At 38.2% G+C, this 22,554-nt stretch overlaps 1 long non-coding RNA gene across 1 annotated transcript; it reads right to left on the bottom strand.

Annotated features, from left to right (window-relative positions):
• Window positions 1-570: 570 nt before the first annotated feature.
• On the bottom strand, window positions 571-20,062 carry LOC125346851. Its single transcript, XR_007210047.1, has 3 exons — window positions 20,032-20,062; window positions 5,951-5,960; window positions 571-1,337 (listed from the first exon to the last, which is right to left on the bottom strand). It is a non-coding gene; the product is annotated as an uncharacterized LOC125346851 (long non-coding RNA).
• Between the last annotated feature and the right edge of the window lie 2,492 nt (window positions 20,063-22,554).

Raw genomic sequence — 22,554 nt, 5'->3', positions numbered from 1 at the left:
GGGGTTAGAAATGAGTTAATAGAAGTATAACCGACCCCAAGGAGAGCACAAATAGTGTAGTTCCTTAAAAAGATGAAGTCAAAGCCTAACAAAATAAGTACCAGGAAAAAGATACTCTCAAGAGAGGATGGTGAGACAAAGGGGAGAGGGGTAGAAGAATGAAAGGAGGAAGGGGAAGGAATTCAGGCAAGAATTCATTGTATGTTGAATTACAGAATTGAAAAATATAAGGGAAGGGGTGGGTCAAATGTGGGATGAAGATTTTGATGTGATGGCAAAAGTCAGGATGCATTGTACACATAAAATGCTTTGCTTAATGGAAAAACATTAATATATAACCTAAAATTAAGTAAGGGAAGAGTTGGTTTGGGAGGGGTGGGTGATGTTGAAAGGGGTAACACTGATCAAGACCCACTGTGTTCATGCACTGCTTCAATGAATGGCAACTCCTTTGTACAACTACTTGAAGATAATGAAAAAAATTTTTAAAGAGAAAAGAAAGGTTGTATTGTTCCTTTTTTTTTTGTAAATAGTCATGTTGAATTGTAACATTAGTAAGATACACAATTAAAAAATGTTGTGCTGTTTTGAGGCTTCAGTTTAGGGCCGGGGTCTTATCCCTTAGCTTTGTTCCTCGAGCTGGCACTCTATCACTTGTACCACAGCTCTAGCTCTGTCTTTTGTGTGGTTAATTAGAGACAAAAATCTCATGTACTTTCCTGTCCATCCTCAGATTTAGCCCGAGTATCTATAATTATACTTGTGAGCCAGTGAGCTCGGTTAAGATACACAAGTTTTCAGTTTTTGCTGAGATATACCCCTGTAACACACAAAACATTATAATCTAGAATATTATCAGTATCTTAGGAACCTCTGCAATAGTAATCTACCCACAAAAAAGCAAATATTTTAATTATCATCAAAGACTTTGTGGGACTTTCTGTAATTAAAATTGTACAGAATGTACTTCTTTATGCTTGGCTTCTATTACCCAACTTTATGTTTGTAAGATGTAACTTTTCTAATTTAGCTTATAGGCCATTCAGCATGTATTACTTAATTTTAACAAATTTGGAAGTTTCTAATTTTCTTTCTGTTACTGATTTTATCATAATCCTACTAAAGCCAGAAAACATTGTTGCTATTACTTCAGCCCTTTGAAATCTGTTGAGACTTGCTTTATGGCTTGGCATTTGCTCTATTTTGTTAAACGTTCCATTACACTGGAAAAGATTTTATATTCTGAAATTCTCAGGACAGAATCCTGTAAATGTCAGTGAAGTCAAGTTCGTTCTTCAGTGTTCTGACTGTCTCCAATGCTGCTGTTGTTGCTGCTGCTGCTGTTGCTCCTTCTTCTCCTTCTCTTCCTGTTCCTTCTTCTTCTACTGTTACTGGTCCTGGTGCATGTACTCAGGGCCTGGACAATATCCCTTAGCTTTTTCGCCCTCAAGGCTGGCACTCTACCACTTGAAGCACAACTCTGTTTATTTTTCCTTGTTAATTAGAGAAAAGAGTCTCATGGATTTTCCTGGACAGATTGACATTGAACCATAATTTTCAGATCTCAGCCTCACAGAATTACAGTCATGAGCCACCAGTGCCCAGCTATAAGACATCTTTAATGCTCTTCTTGGTTGCTCTCTCATTTCCTGAGAGAATGATCTTATATTTCCCACTGTCATCATGGATTTATGTAGCACCTTTGCTAATTCTCTCTTTATTCCTTTATAGAGTTAAAATTCTCTTATTGGATAGGTGCAAATGCATTTAGGCTTGTTACATTCTATTAACATGGGTTTTCTTCACTATGAACTGTATTTATTTGTTACCATTATGATTTCTTATACTAAAACTGAATAAATCTAATGTTATTGTGGCCACAAAGTTTTATTTTGTGGTCAAACAACAAAAATGGTCATAATTTCAGATGTGAAAGCCGTAAAACAGGGGAGAGGGACAAGCAAAGGCAAGGAAGAGCTATAGTAGTGGCAAATGATTCTGGTTAGGAAGGACTGGTGACACAACGGAGAATCTGCATCTACAGATAGAAAACTTCCATCTGTAGGATGGAAATGTCAGCCTTATACAGTCCTGTTTTAGCAGGGACACCTATCAGGAGATGTGTATGCATGACAGCAAAAGCAGACCAGAGAAAGAACATGTTGGTAGTTATGCACTAATTAATGTTTGCTGAGTTACAGTGGGTAAGGCAAGGCAGGCTTAATGAAATAATAGTAGCTTGGCACTGTGGGCTCACACCTACAGGAGCCTGTAATCCTACCTACTCAGGAGGCTGAAATCTGAGGATCGAAGTTGGAAGCAAGCCTGGGCTGGGCAGTCAGTGAGACCCTTATCTCCAATTAACCACCAGGAAAACAGATGTGGTGCTGTGGCTCAAAGTGGTAGAGTATAAGCCTTGAGCAGAACAGCTCAGGGACAGTGCCCAGGCCCTGAGGTCAATCTCCATGACTGACAAAAAAAGGAAGAAAGGCAGGAAGGCAGAAAGAAAGAAAGGAAGGAAGGGAGGGAGGGAGAAAGGGAGGAAGAAGGAAGGAAGGAAGGAAAGAAGGAAGGAAGACAAGTAACAAGAAAGTGGAAGCCAAAGATGTATGCATATTATTTATTGATTTTAGCTGTAGACATGTAATACTATGTTTATGTATAGTGAAGAAAATAATCTACAAGTTTGAAGCTTAACATTGTCACTTTAAAACATATTTGCCTTTCTAGTAAGTTATTCAAGGGTCCATGAGTCTTTTCAGTTGGTGCTTTGGTGTACCCTTTCAAGCCATCACTTTCTTCTTCAGTTATGCAGGATCCTTGCAGGCTTTTACAATTCACAGCAAGGTGTTCATCCACTTGTGCCCCCATGCAGAATGAGCAGCCAATTGCCAGTCTTCTTTCTGATCCCTGGGGTTAGCAATAGAAATTGACACCTTCCTCAGTGACTTTCATGCAGGCTTGCTCCTGGAATGTTTCTTTGTTGGTTCATAACAATCTCCCCTTGTTTTCTCTACCCCTAAAGATAAAACTGTTTTCCGTTTTATTTCAGAACATATATATAGTTAAATAAATTATGATTCAGCCATCCAAAGGAATTGTTTGCATCTTCAAAGAAAAAGAAATAGCCAATTGGCTACTGACCTGGAAAGACTTTCAAGACACATTAGTCCTTTATAAAAGGTAAAGTAGGGGGCTGGGAATATGCTCTAGTGGCAAGAGTGTTTGCCTCGTATACATGAAGCCCTGGGTTCGATTCCTCAGCATCACATATATAGAAAATGGCCAGACGTGACGCTGTGGCTCAAGTTGGCAGAGTGCTAGCCTTGAGCCAAAAGAAGCCAGGGACAGTGCTCAGGCCCTGAGTTCAAGGCCCAGGACTGGCAAAAAAAAACAACCCCAAAACACAAAAAGAAAACAAAACAAAAAAACGTAAAGTGGGGCTGGGAATGTGGCTTAGTGGTAGAGTGCTTACCTAGTATGCATGAAGCCCTGGGGTGGATTCCTCAGGACTACATAAACGGAAAAAGCTATAAGTGGTGCTGTGGCTCAAGAGGTACAGTGCAAGCCTTGAGTGAAAAGAAACCAGCGACAGTGCTCAGGCCATGAATCTGAAGCCCCAGGACTGGCAAACAAACCAAAAAAGGAAAGTGTAAGCTAGTGCCAGTGGCTCACACTTTAATCCTGGTGTTCAGGAGGTGGAGATCAGGAGGATTACAATTTAAAGGCAACCTGGACAGAAAAGCCCACAAGACTCCATCACCAAAATAAACAGAAATCCACGCTAGTGGCATGGCTCAGGTGGTAGAGGTTCATCTGGACAAAGAAGCTGAACAAATAAATGTAAGGTTCAAAATCTGGTACCAGGGCTGGGAATATGGCCTAGTGGTAAGAGAGCCTGCCTTGTATACATGAAGCCCTGGGTTCAATTCCCCAGTACCACATATATGGAAAACGGCCAGAAGTGGCAGAGTGCTAGCCTTCAGCAAAAGGAAGCCAGGGACAGTGCTCAGGCCCTGAGTCCAAGGCCCAGGACTGGGAAAAAAAAATCTGGTACCAGCAAAATAATAACAATAATAAACAACAACATCAACAATGACAACAATACAATTTGAAGCACAATGCTACATGTATTCACAACAAGATATGGGTACTGTAAAATCTGGAAAACTTAAGGACAAGCATATTATCATGAATTTGTATAATTAGAAACTGTACTGCCTTGGGGAATGCAGAATATAGTTCTGCTAGTAAAATTCAGGCTTAAATCATCTACCACTCCATGTTATGGGAAAGAACAGGACAGAATGATTACTTATCCAGCTTTCTAAAAGCGGCAACTGTCAGACTCACAGTCCCTCTCCTTTTGAGGAGAATTCCCTAAGTAATTCTAAAATGTGTAAATCACAATACCAATGTAATATCCTCAATCCTCATTATATATTTTGATAATGAAGAGATAAAAATTTTGTCCTTTCACATCACATTTAGGTTAGCTTGTGTTTACCTGATTGCAGATGGCAGTCACTGAAGGCAGATAAAATCCTGGGAGGACAATTACACACCAATATATGTAATACCTGGTTTATGCATCTGTCTACAAATAAATATATATGCATGTGTATACCCACACAAAATTAAAATCTCATGACATATTTTCTGCTTTAAATAACATGAAATCTAGAATGAAGATTATAATACAAAACATACTGAATCAATGTGTTCATCAGTTTTACTTCAAAAGTTACTTTCTCAACAAATTCTCATGGATGGTTACTATTTTATTACTTTATTTGTGACAGTCCTGGGGCTTGAACTCAGGGCCTGGGGACTGTTGCTAAGCTTCTGGGCTCAAGGCTAGTGCTCTTCCACTAGAACTACAACTCAACTTGCAGCTTCTTGTTAACTGGAGGTCAGAGTCTCATAAACTTTCCAGCCTGGTCTGGCTTCAAACCACAATCCTTGAATCTCAGCTTTCTGAGTAGCTAGGACTCCTATAATTTTTGAGAACATTTGTGCTCTGAGTAGCTATTGGTTAGCAGTTGGTTTGTCAAGCATGTTTCTTTCCCGGGAGTTTTCAGCTACAGATGAAATCATGGATTACTAGTCAAATGAGCCATGGGCTCTCATACAAGTCCTAACGGCTAGCACTGAAAACCAGCTGTTAATGAGCTTTATGGTTAAGGAGAATATGGCTTATCCTTAGTTTTAAAGTGAAATCTTCTTTCCCTTGCAATGAATCCAAATGAGGTAAGTGCTGCGGGATATCTGTAAGAGGAGTGTTTTAACTTCATGCAGCAGAACACACATGAGAACCATTGTCCAATGTACCAGCTACTCAGAGTTCAAAAGCCAGTCTCATAGCTCCTCTGAAAGCAAATAAGGAGGGGGAATGACATGTGTTTCCCATGCTTTGGGAGAAACCAGGATCCACCATTGCCAATCAGAGGATATAGGAAACAGGCGAGGAAGGAGGCCAGACCTCACTGAGGCATAAGAAGAGAAAGAGAAAGTAGCCACACTCATTCTTGCATTCGAGCTGCTGCAAGCCTCTCTTCAATAATAGAACATGGCCTATGAGTGCCAGCCAGGTGTCATGGAATCAGATTAGTTGTTCCTCCCCTCTCTAGGTAAGCAGAAATTGGCATTTGAGAGACAAGCCATAGCATTATGATTTCTCAAAAAGAAGATCAAGAGAAGATATCCCTTCTTCTGCAGACAACCTGCAAATTAAAAAGTTGTTCTCTTGTAAGCATTCACACAGTGAGACCAAAGGAGTATCTATTTAGGAGAGGGTCACAAAGGCTCAATAGCTATGTGCCTATGATAATATAAAATAATGCTTATCAAAATGAACTCAAAGAAATGGAAACAAGAGGTTTTTGTGCTTTTTTTTCTTGTTTCACTACCCCCCCCCCACTTTTTTCCCCGCTGTTTTTGATTTCTGTACCTTTTTTTTTCTTGCATATAAGTCTATCTGATTTGGGGAAAGGAAAAAGAAGCACAGAAATAGTGGCATATAGGGTGACTAATGCAGCAGTGATACTCATTAGACACTATGTTGAAAATGAACTATACAACTTGCAGCGGAGAGTGATAGGGATGGAAAAATGGGGGAGAAAATGAGGAAAGAGGTCACACTGTTCAAAAAGAATTGCACTCATCATCAGACATATGACTATAAACCCTCTGTAATTACCTTTACAATAAAAATTAAATTAAAAAAACAAAAGTTATCCTCTACATGATCATAAAAGTACATGCCCTAATTCATAAGTGATAACACACACACACACACACACACACACACACACACACACACACGCACGCACTACCAGAAAGGGAATCTTGAAAACCTTTCTCCCTAGTCATTATCTACTCACCTAAAATGCTTGATCTTGTTTATGCCCAACAAATGACCAGGGAACTTGAGAACTCTTCTGGAACACTGCCCACAGCCTTCACTACAAAGTTGCATTTAATCATTCCAAGAATTTAAAAGTCTCTTTACATTCATTTAGGAGTCACAGAGAAAAGTTCAGCTACTATTATTGTCCAGCTTGTTTTAGCTAGAAAAGATGGCTGCTCTGTGTTAATAGTTTGCATTAACAATTTGGAACTGATTTGAAAGTGATTGGAATTGTTGTTCTCTTGGAAATAACTTTCATGCTTGTAGGTCTGAGTCTTTTCAAAATGGGTAGTCACATGTATGACTGGTAAATATGAGATTACATCTGAACACTAAGTTTGCATTACTGTTATTGTTTTCCTCAGCGTTGGTTTGCAAATATATATGTAAATATTTACCAGGTCTTATGTTCCTAGCACAGTTCTCAGCTGTGGAAGTTGACAAGTTAGTAAGTGTCTGTGATTAATGTCTAAGGGATTAGAAAATAGCTTAATTCTATTGAATTGTCCTGGTTATGGAAACATGAAATTAGGCTGGGGGCTCTGAACTTCTCACCAGTCACAGATCTGTGAGTTTCCTTAAGATTCCTCTGTGTGTGTGTGTGTGTGTGTGTGTGTTGGGACTAAGGACTGGGAATCAGGGTCTCAAAGCACACATTTGGCTTTTTTCCCCCCCTCACAGCTGGTGATCTACTACTTGAGTCACACCTCTAGCCCAGCTTTATAAAAAAATAGTTTTACTGTCAAGGTGATGTTCAGAGGGGTTACAGTGCATTTGTAAGGTAATGAGTACATTTCTTGTCCAACATTGTTACCCCATTTCTCATTTTTCTCCCACTTTCTTCCCACCCCACAGGCCCCTTCCCCACAAATGGTAAGGTTCATTTCTAACATGTTGCCTTGTGAGTATCACTGTTGCATTGGTTCACCCTTTGTAGTTTGTCTCACTTTTTTGGGTTCCTTTTCCTTTCCACAATTCAGGTAAACACACACACACACACACACACACACACATATATATATATATATATGACACAGGGTACCAAAATCAAATACAGTGGCAACAAGGGATAAACCAAAGAAAAAAATGAAATAATTTCACATAGTAATTAAAAACAACAACATCAAAGAAAAGCCTTTTGTTTTCATATCTAGGAGTTCATTTTACTTAGCATCATCTTATATGGTCATATGTACATAGCTACTGAAGTATTGTGATCCTCTTATAGGACTATCCTAGACATACAATAATTATTATATAAATGAAGGAAATCATGGAGTCTATGCTATGCTTCTTTGGGTCTGGTTTACTTCTAAGTTTTTCCATTTCCTTTGTGTGGGGTGATGCCATTCTTTCTGATGGAAGCATAGAATTCTATTGTGCACATATGCCATATAAGACTCTGGAAGACTTCTGTCAGGACTGTCTTTAAATCTCAGCCTCTTGAGTAGTAAGGAGTATAGACCTGAGCAATAACAGCTTGGCTTCCATGAATTTCTTCGGAGTCTATAGTTTTCTTTCCACATTTACCATCAACATCTGAAACACATTTTTTCCTCACTTGGACTATTGCAGCATACCATATCTTTTATGCCTAGCTCTATTGCCCTTATTACTTCCATTGTTCCTTTATCTGTCCACCTAACAATATCATTTCCTCTAATATAATTCTTCAATAAGTTACTTTCAAACAATCATCTGAGAGATGTTTATAATTCTAGAATCTGTATCTTGAGGCTGTGTATACTGTCTCTCAATACCTTACTATAGGGTGTTGTGTTCTCTTCCTAAACTCTATCAATTTTGGTTTGATTGTGCTTGTTAATTTACTTTCCATCCCTCCTTCTTTCTTTAACTCCTGTTTTGTCTGCTTTGGGCTAGTAGAATTTCACACTTGGAGAATGATTAACAATCTCAAACTCCCAGGCTCTGAAATTCCATTCTGTTTTACCAATATGCCTGATAGAATGGCCCTGTGAAGGACACATGTAATAAAATTGCTGTAGAAGGGCAAAGCCAAAGCCTAGCAAAATAAAACCACATTAAGTGGGTACTTGAAAGAGAAAGGTGGAGCCAAGGGCAAAAGAGTAGACAAATGAAGAGGAGAAGATGGGGAGAATGCAGTCAAGAATACAGTGTACATCCATCCTACAGCATTAAGAAGACGAAAGAAGAGATAAGTTAGGAGAAGGATGGGTGAAAATGTGGAAAGGGGTGACATTGATCAAGACATATATAGTACTCATAAACTGCTTTGTTAAATGGCAAGTCCTTTGTAGAACTACTTAAAAATACTTTTTAAAATGTGATAATCAAAGAAATACCACCACCACCACCACTATTCCTCTTCAGTGTTTCCTGGTAGTTGTCATAATACTCTTAGCACCACATGGCCTGGTCCTGCCTAATGCCTTCACTGTCCCTGCCCTTGTGCCTCAGCAACAATCAGTCCCCCTGTTTCACCTGTGAGCATTGGGAGTTTGAACAATTTCTCATCTCAAATGTGTAACACTGCTTCATGGGAAAAACATTCTAAAGTCCTTTCTTCTAGCTCTTTGGGATAAACAATACACAAATACCATGAATAGTTCTGCAACAACAAAACTTCTTACTCCTATCAAACTGTAATTCAGTAGCCCTGGGCCAACTTTTATCCCTCCCTCCCCCACCTTTCTTTGTCCAGCCTCTAATATGTGCCCATTCTGCTCCCAATTTCAGTAGGATCAAATTCTGTATTCTGAATATTAATGAAATTACATAGTACTACTACTCTCAAATTACCTTTTCTGAACATTATGATCTCCAGCTCGTTGTGTGTGTATGTGCACTCAAAATACTATGCTACGGCTCCAGACCTCATGCTATATTTCAATTTTTTTCCATCACTGTTGGTGCTATATCTTTGAAGCCATACCTGGAGCCAGCATTTTGCTTTTTAATTAGAGATGGACTCTCTTAGACTTTTCTGCCTGGGCTGGCTTTGAACTTGAGCCCTAAGCTCTCACCCTACTGAGAAGCTAGTGTGAGAGGTATGAGCCATTGGTGCCTGCATCTGATTTCCAGCTATATACCCAGGTTGGGTTCCATGCATTTCTTTTTGTATGTTTCCACATGATTTATGCTTAGCTCTATCGAAGCCCTCCATACTCTGCACTTTAATGGCCTGGTTCTTGAAAGACTACATCTTGGATAGTGATCATATTTGCACTTGCCAGGGTGCAGTAAGTTGCCAGGCACTGACCCACCTAAGGGCAATTTTTCTGATCTGAGACATTCTGATTGAGCAAATAGACGGACAGTGCCTGGTGACTCAGAGGGCAGATTTTGTTCTGGGTTTGTTTTCCATTGATTGTTATTATTTTTTGAGCATTACAGATAAGTTAAAAGTAAGTATCAGATCAAATTGTCCTTTAAACATCAGCAGATATCATAGATTAATCTTAGAACTATTAACCAGCTGATGCAGCATGTTCCTTGACTTTCTCCTAATTACTAGTGTTATTTACAGGATAACAATTTTTTTCAATCAATAGGTAAAATTAGTCTGAGAATAGGCTTGATGGTGTTTAAAAAATTACTTTCATTTTGCTCAAAACACCTTTTTTTGATTATTCAATGAGTTTTTTTTTTAAGACTTTGTCACATGGTTTTCCAGACCCAAAGTTTCTGGATATGTTTTACAACTAAAGTAAACTTAACTTGGGAGACTTCTCTCTCTCTTTTATTAAATAGTCCAGATTTAAGTTAGCAGCAGGATTTCTGTAAATACAAACTTATGTCACAAATGCATTTTATTTACTTTTTGATTCAACTCAGCATGTTTATTTAATCTGCAATGACTCAGCTTACTGGCTGCTTTAGGAACTTGGGGTGTGTTCTCATGATGCCTGAGTACACCAATGGTTTTGATCTGAACTGTAAAGGCTAAGAACAAGACATCTTTTTCTCCTTGCAACCTTGCCATTGGAAGTTCTCCGTTCTACTAGGAAAGTCAGCTGTCTGATTGTAGTAGGGTTGAGGGTACATTTAGTTTTCTGTACTTGCAGAATTAAAGTGGTTTCTTTTTTCTCCTTTTGGGCTATTGGTGGTGTTTTCAAATGGAAAAGGCAGAGTTACTCCATATACTGACAGATTTCTATCTTGATTTTTCTCTCTCTCCTGGACATACTGGAGAAAATACAAGAGAATATGTTGACATTCATCTCTTCAAGAGGTCACAAAAATCGAGTGTATGATGTGAAATGTTATTTTAATGACTTTATCAGTTTCTCAGAATATCAAACAAAAGAAAGATAGCCAATTTAAATTTTCCTTTGATTAAGGTTGAATTGCCAAGTCTGTTTCTTGAGTCACCGGCCTCTTATTTCCCTCCATCTGCATTTACTCTGTCTCTTTTTCAATTACACTTTAGAAGTTTCCAGCCCTTGGTCATTTGCCCTTTACTTGGGATGGCCATCCCTAATTGCATTCATTCGTTTGCTGACTCCTTTCAATTTGGACTCAATGTGGCCTGAATGTCTAACACACTTTCTGTACCATTTTATACTTACATAGTAGATTTCTTGGACTTTTTCTCAATGTATCATGAGTATTCATGTTATATTTTCATCTTCCTAGAGATAGCCCTTCATTTTACATTTGTATACTTGAGATTTATAATCTAATTTGTTCATTGTCCCTTTTGATTTCTTGTTGCCTCTGTCATTCATAATGGACCTTCCATGGCTTTGTCAAAGATATAATGAAGAGCACCCAAAGTACATAAAAGACACCCCTATAAGCCATCAGTACAAATCTCCCTTCATGTCTGATGTCCATCTTTCCATCAGATCACTTTTTGCCATGCAAACAGTTACAATTCATCTGTTTAAACTTTAATCTGGTTTTCCCACCTTTATAAAAAGAATATTGTGAATCACATAGCCACCAAACTATTGCTGGAAAAGTCCATGGAGTGCATTTCTATTTCAAAGAATGAAACACAGTTCTGTGGTACATGTTTTCAGTAAACCTATGAGGCATTCTAATTACCACTCTTTCCCAACTCATTGTTAAAAAAAATTACCTTTAAATCATCTGTATTGGAATCTTGCCATGCAAAGATAGCATTTCTAAAAGTAGACCTGGCCCATTTCCTCATATCCAATTTCTGTTCCTCTTTCTGTAACTTTTATCAACTAAATTGCCATCATATCACACTTTTGAACACTTACTTGCACACACTGGACTTTCCCCACTGTCAAGTTTCATGAACCTGAAGTTGATCAAGTGGGCACAGATGCCCCTGGAGGGCTGCTGCCTCCCCCTAGGCCCAGTTATGTCTTGTCACATTGTATTGATTTATCAGAGTTGGTTCAAAAGTCTTCAGTCTGAAAATCATTTTGCTCATCAAAATTGGCTGTGAATAACAGAAAGCACAAGATCACAGTGCCTTCCACAAAACAGAGGTAAAAGAGGCTGAGAGAGAGAAGGAACTACACAACCAGTTTCTTTTTTCTGTATCATCCTTGGTTTTTACTCTAAGAGTCGAACAAGCTGTGGCAGCACCCTCTCCTGCTTCCATCTTCTAGGCAGCTGAATGTGGAAAGGACCAGAATCTCCCTGTGGAATCAACTTTCTTTAAGAATCTGCTTATCTTTTTGTTAAAACTTCACCAAATTGCCACAGACAAATGTAAGAGAGGCTGGAAAATGCAACATTTGACGAAGTGCATTTCTTTCTTGGTGAAAACAGACTTTGGTAACTAAACAATCCTCAATTTCTAACTGACCAAAAACAAAATGCCTTCATTAATGTTCCCTAAGGGTAAATAATAAAATTCAGATTCTTCTTTTTGATAGTTTCAGACATTTTAATTTAAATGACATTTTCTCATTTGGCCATTCATCTTTGTGCATATAAAGACATTGCTTATAGGAGGAGTTGATGGTAGGTTAGACTATAAAGTGTATCTCTTTTTTATGTTTTATTAAAATGCTCGAGTAAATACAATTACATTCCACAATAATAGGAATCTTGAAACACAGAATGTAAAGGGGAATACATAGCATGTTCAGGTTAGGTTCATGTTATTAAAAAATGTTAGCTAAAACTTAAGTATGCTCATATATGCTAGAAGTAACAATTGCTACAGCTGTGCTGTAAACTTTTCAAGTATTTTTATGTTTCTTTATACAAGTTCTTTGAAATTTGTGTGTGTATTGGTGCTGGTACTATGTTTGAACTTAGAGCCTGGAGCTGTCCCTTAGCTTTTTTGCTTAAAGCTACAATTCAGATTCTTAAGTCTACAGTACTAGTTGATAATCCTAAAACATGGAGCTCAGGACACTTGTATTTTTAATGTGTTCTCTAGAACACTCTTTTTTTTTTTTTCTGGTCCTGGGGCTTGAACTCAGGGCCTGGACACTACGCCTGATCTTCTTTTGCTGAAGGCTAAAACACTCAACACCTTGTGCCACAACACCACTTTCAGACTTTTCTGTTTATGTGATACTGAGGAATCGACCCCAGGGCTTCATGCATGCTACTCAAGCACTCTACCACTCAGCCATATTCCCAGCCTTTCTAGAACACTCTTGATGTGCATTAAAATGTGAGAATCTAAAAAAAAAAATAATAAAAGTTCCTTTTATCACTTAAAAAAAGTGATAATTGACCTCAGGGGTGATATTAAGGGGAAGGAAGGGAGACTGATTTTTAACATAAGTCAAATGGATTAACATTGCCAGACCATAATTTTACAACAAATTCAAACAAAAAACTATGTTTTATCTTTTCGGTTTGAGATAGATATGCTTTATTTTATTTTTTGGGCCAGTTCTAGGACTTGAACTCTGGGCCTGAGTGATGTCTCTGAGCTCCTTTTGCTCAAGGCTAGCATTCTACCACTTGAGCCACAGTACCACTCCCAACTTTTTCTGTGATTAATCAAAGCCTGCTGGGGCTGGCTTTTAACTGTGACCTCGGATCTCAGCCTCTTGAGTAGCTAGGATTACAGATGTGAGCCACCGGTGCCCAGCTACATGCTATATATTTTAACACATAGCAAAGCTTAGCTGTTGGCGACTACGTGTTTCAATTTCAATTTGACTTCTTTCTTTTTTTTCCAAACCAATTTTGAGCTTTCTTTTTCCGTTCCTTACATTTTCCCTCATAATTCAGTGTTTCATCGTGGTCAGCAGAGGGCACTATGCTGCAGCAAGTAAGGATTTCAAGGACGAATTGGTGAAATTTAAACAAGATAGAACAAAATAGCCTCTATTATTGATGATATTCCTGTATCACCTTCCTGTGGTTGTACCTACACTATCTATGTATCTGAGAGTATATTGGAAACCGGGTATACTGGTATTAGAACTAGGAAATTGGAAGGGAATACCAAAATTGAGAGACACAGGGTAAAAAAAGACAAACAACTACAAAAGCAATACTTACAAACTGGTGAAAATGAACTGAACAACTGAACAACTCATGGGGGGACGGAAGGGAAAGGGGGGGGAGGGGAGAATGAGGGACGAGGTAACAAACAGTACAAGAAATGTATCCAATGCCTAATGTATGAAACTGTAACCTCTCTGTAATTCAGTTTGATTATATATATATATATATATATATATAAATATATATATATAATGTTGTTACATATAAGAATGCTGACTAAAGTTTTTTTTTTTTTCTCTCTAGTCCTGGGCCTTGAACTCAGGGCCTGAGCACTGTCCCTGGCTTCTTTTTGCTCAAGGCTAGCACTCAGCCACTTGAGCCACAGCACCACTTCTGGCCTTTTCTGTATATGTGGTGCTGGGGAATTGAACCTAGGGCTTTATGTATATGAGGTAAGCACTCTTGCCACTAGGCCATATTCCCAGCCCCTGACTGAATTTTAATTATGGTGGCTTACATGAACCTGTCACAATCACAGGAATCATAAAAACGTCACTTTATAGTTGTATTTAATAGGATATCCTTTTGTTTGTGAGAATTTAGTGTTTCTCCCAATTCCCGAGTTCCCCAATATGAAATTCTTTTAAAATAATACAAATTTATAGGGTCCTGGTGCTCACGCCTGTAATTCTAGCTACTCAGGAGGTAGAGATTTGAGGACTCTGTTCATAAGCTAGACTGGGTACAAAGGTCTGTGAAACTCTTATTTCCAATTAATGACCAAAAAGCTAGAAGTTGAGCTATGGCTAAAGTGGTAAAGTTCTAGCTTTGAGCAAACAAAAGAAGATAAAACAAAACAACAAACCTCAGGGACAACGTATAAGCCCTGACTTCCAGCCCCCAAACAAAACAAAACAAAAGAGACAAAGTCTACTCAGACCAGGGGCCAGTAGATCTGCAATTCTTTCTGAAGTCCCAGTTTTATTGGGCTGCTTTATAGTGTAATTAGTTTTAACTAGGTAAAGATATTAATTTTCCCAGGATAATTAGCTGGACAAACAAAATGTTCCAAAAAATGGATCCAATTAGACTCTTTATCAGAGGCATACACACAAAATCCTCTTTAACAAAGGACAAACTTTTCCATAGTGATTTGATCCTAAATTAGAATTACAGATACTTATATATGAGGCAAAGGAGTCATTTTTCCTAAATATAACCAAATGATAGTTGTTTGTTGAGAAGAGCAGATAAAATCCAGGAACTCTTTCATACTTGGGTTAGAAATGACGTGGAAAGGGGCTAGGCATATGGCCTAGTGGCAAGAGAGCTTGCCTCATATACATGAGGCCCTGGGTTCGATTCCCCAGCACCACATATACAGAAAACGGCCAGAAGTGGCGCTGTGGCTCAAGTGGCAGAGTGCTAGCCTTGAGCAAAAGGAAGCCAGGGACAGTGCTCAGGCCCTGAGTCCAAGGCCCAGGACTGGCAAAAAAAAAAAAAAAAAAAAGAAAAAAAAAAAGAAATGAAGTGGAAAATTATACTTTTAAGAGCGTAATCGTATCCCTATCTACAGTTTAGACTGTGTGTGTTTGTGTGAGTGTGTGTGTGTGTGTGTGTGTGTGTGTGTTCCAGCCAGCACCAGGACTTGAAGTCAGGGCCTTGCACTCTTGCTTTTTCTCTCTAGGCTGGTACTCTGTTCTATCACTTGAGCTATCCTGCCACTTTTGGCTTCTTGCTATTTAATTAGACTTGAGAGTCTCTCTAATTTGCCTTCCTGAGCTGGCTTCAAACTACAATTCACAAATCTCAGTCTCCTGAGTAACTAGAATTACCAGTGTGAGCCACTGCAAAATTACATGAGACTATTTTTGGTAGGGGTAAAATTTTTGTAGCTACATTTAGTCTATTGCATATGCTTGCATACAGGTTGTAGTTATATATTGGATGTTTGTGTATTGAATGGGCAGAGTATTCTTTTGATAGAACTTAAAGAGATGGTTTTGGGGGTAAATTAACATTTTTTTGTATTTATTACTTGGTTATTAAAAATTGACTTCTCTATGGATGGCAGTAATTGCTCTGCTTTCTTTCCAAACTTTGCCTCATGCTTTCTGTTCTCTAGAAAGATACTTTGGTCTTCAGTTAAAAAGAAAGTTTGTGTTACTGTAATTCACAATGTGGTTCTGTTTGTTCAGATTCAAGGCATATGTTGGTTTCTGTTGGAAAAGTTTTATAACAAAAATGAATAAAATAGGCGCAAACATTTTTTCTTATCACTTTTATTGCTCTAAGTTTTCCTAATGGTTATTCACTTTGTATTCTGAATCCTATAATTAAAAACTTCAGAATTAATAAGATTCACATCTAAATTTCACTGTCTCCTGATTTTATACTAATATTATAATGTAACTCCTGCCACATCTTACCACTTAAAGCATGTGCACATTCCCTAAAATTTTCTCTTCTTATGAGGGGTAATAAAGCATCTTCCAGAAATAAAGCCCTTTTGTTCCATAAGAATGTGTTTTTCTATAGACATCTTTCAGGGGTTCACTTGTTCCCATACTTGCCCAGATTTCTATGCTGTCTTTTATATTCCTGGTCTCAAAGTCTCACCATAATGCTAAAGTGATTTCTATTTCTCACAGTATTAATTACCTCTGACAATCTTAGAAGCTTTTGTCTTGTGAGTCTCTTAGCCATGATACAGCTACCCAATCTTTTATGAGATGAATTCATCACTTAGTTAAGATGCTAAAATATTCATAAGAGGATAGCACTTATGAACACAAAGTTTTGTGTTCATATGTATGGAGGAGACTTAAAGGAAAAATCAAATCAAATCCAGGGGCATTGCCTAGCCCATGCATATAAAGCATTGCTGGAAGTTAGTTGTAAATTGCTGCCTGCCAGCCTTTGTGTTGAGGATGGCAGTTTGCAGTGCATAATGAATGAATCTGAAGAGAGAGAAGCTGTCCCAAACCTACATCTAATATCACAGCCCCAAGTTAGTGACTAGAGGACATCATTCCCAAGGGCTACCCAGATATTTTGGTGTCTTTACGAGTTTTTTTTTTTAAAGCTTTACACTTTGATTTTGCCTTTTCTTTCAGAAATGAAGCATGACCTTGAAGATAAACTTGAAAACAGTTAACTTTCAGAAAATCACCTTAACTCACAAAATCACAAAACCTATGGTAGGAAAACTGAAAAGCTTTATTATGTAAGTAAATAAACAATAACAATAATCCCATCATTTTGATCCTCACCATCATTAGCACAAATAGTTCCTCCAGACATCATCATATCATCATCATCACCTTTACCACCATCATCATGTAACCCTCTGCTGTATCTACATAGGTCAGTGGAAATATCATAATGAAAGGGTGATCATGGGATAATGCTGTTTTGAAATAATGAGTTTACATTTAATTTTGCTTCAACCAAGTAATAGAAGGATTAAAAATGAAGTGAGATAGAAGAAAGTGGTATACTTCTGATCATAAAAGACACAACGCTCCTTAGATTTTTTTCCCCCCGAATACATTTTAAGAACCCTGTGTGGAAATTTAAATAAGATTGGCAACCTACTCTATGCTCTGGGCTTGAGGAATTGATCTCAAGTTCTTTGATCCCTTAACTTGGGAATGAATTCATGAGTAGGTAACAGGACTGTCCCATGCACTGGAGTACTAATTACACCATCTAGAACATGAAGAAGTGCTCCCAGTGGTACATACTAGTGACCAGGTGTGAGCATCAGCTCAAATTCCTCGTAAGACTGAAGAGAATCTAATTTATTCTTTCAGTTTGTCTCTCAAAATAGTAGACAGTAATGGGTGAAATGAAAGAAAACCAGAAAGTCATGTTACCTGAGTTTTCACTCTGTCTTACATTTTTTTTTTTTTTTTTTGGCCAGTCCTGCGGCTTGGACTCAGGGCTTGAGCACTGTCCCTGGCTTCTTTTTGCTCAAGGCTAGCACTCTGCCACTTGAGCCACAGCGCCACTTCTGGCCGTTTTCTGTATATGTGGTGCTGGGGAATCGAACCCAGGGCCTCACGTATATGAGGCAGGCACTCTTGCCACCAGGCCATATCCCCAGCCCTCTGTCTTACATTTGACTGTTATCTTTTCTATAGATAAATCCAGATAAGAATCAAGATGTAGTTTTCCTCACTAGACTATGATAGTAGAGATTCTTTGACTTTTCATTAGCTGAGTTACTAATAATCATACATTAAATATCCAAAAAGAAAAATGAGGGCTGGGAATATGGCCTAGTGGCAAGTCGCATACATGAGGCCCTGGGTTCAATTCCCTAGCACCACATATACAGAAAATGGCCAGAAGTGGCGCTGTGGCTCAAGTGGTAGAGTGCTAGCCTTGAGCAAAAAGAAGCCAGGGACAGTGCTCAGGTCCTGAGTCCAAGGCCCAGGACTGGCACAAAAAAAAAAAAAAAAAGAAAACAAAAAATGAAAAATGAGTTTGGATCCCGTGTCTTGGGTCTCATCAGCGTAGACCTCCACACAAGAGCAAAATATGGTAGCAGCAGCAAGGCAGAAACAGGAAGCATCTGTCTCAATTATTACCCAGTCAGCCTCTGAAATCGTGCAGAACACCAGCTGCCCGGAAAATCTCCCCAAATTTGAATCCAACCAATGAAGAAGTCAGCAGTCTCTTTCTGGTCATAGTAACTGGGTTCAGAAATCAAAGAACACTAAGCATTGTGCGTTGATAGGATCATATGTTTCTCCAAGCTTGTCAGAGACAGTAGGTATTAACAATAACAATTTAGCATTGTCATCCCTGTTTTTCTGAGGAAAACAAGATTTATATTCCAAGAACTGGACATGACGAGTAATATCACAGCACTGCTGTTTCAGTTCCTACATATATTATATGAAATGTATTATAAATATATTAGATGAAATCTTCTCAAAGAAAAAAGGTTAAAAACTCTTCTGCAAAGGCCTTATGAGACTAACTTTTAATTCTGATAGCAACATAGGAAAGTTCATGAAATTTTGTGTCTCATTAACAGTGAATGGAGCTGTATGTCAGGGGTGAGACGATCAGAGATCAACAACATGGTCACTGGGAGGTACAGTGCCTTAACATATTATGTGGATAATTGCATAACAAAGATGCAGTAATCCCACGAACAATGGGTACATTGTCCATGATAAGGAAGTAAACCATTTTCAGTGTTGTCATCATCAGTTCCCTAAACACTGTATTTATGGGCACACCAGCCTTTAGAATTTTATTCTGAGAGTTGTATTCCTTCCTTGCTAACAGCAAGATAGAGAGAAAGTAGGATATGCATGATATCCTTATACCACTTCTCGCCTGCATCCTTCTTGGCCCTGGAATAACTGGGGAGTCCTCAACCACAACTCTCCCAAGGATGAGGAATAAGTGATACCAACCTGGCAGAGTTCCAATTTTGTTAGTGGGATTAGACTAGTCTTTAGTCTAGGCCTGAGTTTTCTCTAAGCTTAAGCAAGCACCCTTCTGAATGCTCAGTTTGGTGTTCTATGAATTATGGAATTTTTTTTTACTTCTGGGAACACATTCTGTTCCAGTGCCTGTATGGTCTGAATTGGTCCTTCAAGGACAGTTCTTTGTCCAGATTTATGAGTAATTCTTTTCACTTACATGCTGGTTTGAATGCAAATGAAAACTCCATGAGACCCTTTATTTTTCTGTGCAACTCTTTTCCTTTGGGAATCTGCTGTTAAAGACTAGCTATCTTCCCTGGACTGTGGGATCTGTTTGTTTAAGACATGATTCTCCTAGAATACTGCTGGGTACTTCCTTGCTGAGCTTTGGGCTGGGACTTTTCCACACAATAAACAGGACCAGTTACAAGGATTGCTTCCTTTATTTTTCACTTGTGTGTCACTGACTTATGCTGCTTGATGGCCAATGTCTGGATCATTGTTTCATACATTTTGTCTCTTTTTTTTTGTTTACTTTTAATCCTTATTGCTATGTGCATTAAAAGTTGTTTGTAACTCCCAACACATTATCTCCTACTGTGGTGAGCTGATATTCTATCTCCAGCATTAGGGGAAGATATTACCAAGAAAGACATCATAGGAAATTGTCAAAGACTCTACAGAATCAATTAGCTAAATGTTAATCACTATAGTGGATAGAAATATCTCATATAAAAACATAATTTGTAGATGGAAAATACTAATTTTCTTTTCTTTTATTTTCTGAATAATTACTTATTTATTGTCAAAGTGATGTACAGAGGGGTTACAGTTTCATACGTAAGGCAGTGGGTACATTTCTTGTACAATTTGTTACCTCCTCCCTCATTTCCCCCCTTCCCCCTTTCCCTCACCCTCCATGAATTGTTCAGTTGGTTTACACCAAATGGTTTTGTAAGTATTGCTTTTGGAATTGTTTGTTGTTTTATCCTTTGTCTCTCAATTTTGATACTTATTTTAGAATTGTGCTTTCTCTTCTCTTATATAGTTGCATTTCTGGGCCACATGGAAGGATGGCCATAAGGACATGCATATGGGATGGTAAATGCAGGACTTTATATTGTAGAATTGTTTCATCTTATCCAGTATTAAAGAGAGGTCTGTTTATATGCCACAGACTATAAGAAAATAGAATAGAATCAATAAAAATAAATTCTAATATGATAAAGTTGAACCTTATTTGTTTTGGAAAGTAACTTTGTTTCCTTGAACTTTTCTGATTTCCAATGAAAGCTTTACTAAGATGTAGTAAGGCTATTTGTGGCACATCAATTCTCTGTGTGGGTATTTAATATGATGGAGATGAAAAATGGATGGCATAGATAATGTGAATGACAACACTGCAAATTCGGTGAACTCCTAAGAAATTTAGAAGAGAAAGACTATTGAAAAGCAAGGAACAAAACTTCATAAAAGAAGTCGATCCCTAGCAAAGGTACCAGAAAACAGGAGAAAAGTTTGTCATTATTTTTACAGTGCCCTCTTAAAAATTTATTATTTTATTTTATAAACTTAAGCTCTCTAACATTAAGCTTTTCAAATGACAACTAAGGCTGAAATTTGGGAAAAAGAAAATACATATATGAAAAATAGTAGGTAAGCATACTTTTGGAAGAAGTTAGGAGTCTAGGGACCAGACATAATGATTCACCATCTTAAAAAGTCATCGTGTGGCAATTCTTCTATAATCTGAATAATTTAGAATGTTCCCTCTTCATCTCTTCATTATAATTGTTTTTAAATAAGTCTTCAAGTTACTAAGGAAAATTGGATAATATTTTGGTTAATGTTGATGTTAACCGTGATAAATATAGTTAGTGCTCATTTTCTATCTGAAAGTTACAGTTCTTCTCCTTCTCCTATTTCTTCTTTCTACTTCAGTTTACAATTTTATTCTGTTTCATGATATCTATGCCAAATAACCCCATTAGCAAGGATTTACTGAAATTACTAGTGTTTTCAGTGAATTTCATACAGCTATGGATTTGATTAAATACTACTTGATTACTTCTTGTATTTGTCAAATATTTTAAGTCATTTATAAATTTTTTAATTGCAGAGATTTGATGTTTCTGGTTTTCTGTTTTGAATATATATTTTCTTCTTAGCTTACTGCTAATTTGAGAATAGGTGCTTGATAAACACTTGAACTTAGCTCTAAATATTTGAAGCTGAATACAACCCCATTTCTTCCCTCTGAATACCACTATCACAATCCAGTTACCAGTTTAGAAAAGAGAGGAAATAATTCCTTGTGAAGGGCCACACAAGAAGTTTGGTAGGAAGCAGAAATCAGCTCTACCAGTTTCAAACTCAATCATAAACGCAAAACAAAAGGCCACACAGCTTCAGTCTGTATAATAAAATTAAGAAAGCATTCATAAAAGCAAAGGTTCTTTTGTCCTGAAGGAAACTCTGTGGCTGTGTCTTCTTTAAAGAAAGTAGCGGCATGGGTCTTACTTAAGGGTATCCAGTCCCAGTTGGCTGGGGACAGAGGCACTGTAAACATTCTTAGAAGGGGACATATACTCAGCATCTGGGAGAGAAATCCTCTCTGGCCTACCTTGAATGGAACGCTCTACAACTCTGCAGTGGTTGCTTGTTTTGTTGTGTGTGGACAGCTGAGAGTCATTTCCTTGTCTTTATTTCAAACGAAGCTGGATACTCCCTTTTCATTTTTGAAAAATAATCTGTGTGAGAAGGGAACTGGTCTGTTTACCCAGTGGGCTTGAAGCCAGTCAAAGGCCGCCTACATTTCTTGGTCCTTCCCATCTCTGTTTCCCAACCTCCCCTTCTCTAAGATGGCCAGATATGAAAAGTTGCCAGTCGGGATGCCAGAACTTCAAAGGGATTTGTCACAAGGGCGAACAAAGACTCGTTTGTTCAGAACTTGGATGGAGATGCCAGTGGCTTCCAGGCACACAGAGAGTCAAGGTTTGTCTTCACTCGACTTCTTGCCTGCTCCATCTAGCTGATGGAAAAGCTTTTCTTGTTCATTCCCTGGCTTGGCCAAAGGGAGAATGACTGAAGAGAAGGACTTCTCAGCATTCTAACTTGCCTCCATTCTGCATCTGGAACTAATGAAATGTCAGGATTCCTCAAATTTTCTCTCTATCCCTCTCCCTCTCCCTCCCTCCCTCCCTCCCTCCCTCTCTCTCTCTCTCTCTCTCTCTCTCTCTCTCTCTCTCTCTCTCTCTCTCTGTGTGTGTGTGTGTGTGTGTGTGTGTGTGTGTATACATGTGTTGGTACTGGGTCTTG

Source organism: Perognathus longimembris, chromosome 2 (assembly GCF_023159225.1).
Source record: "Perognathus longimembris pacificus isolate PPM17 chromosome 2, ASM2315922v1, whole genome shotgun sequence".
NCBI classification, from domain to species: Eukaryota; Metazoa; Chordata; class Mammalia; order Rodentia; family Heteromyidae; genus Perognathus; species Perognathus longimembris.
This window is presented reverse-complemented; position numbering and strand designations above follow the sequence as displayed.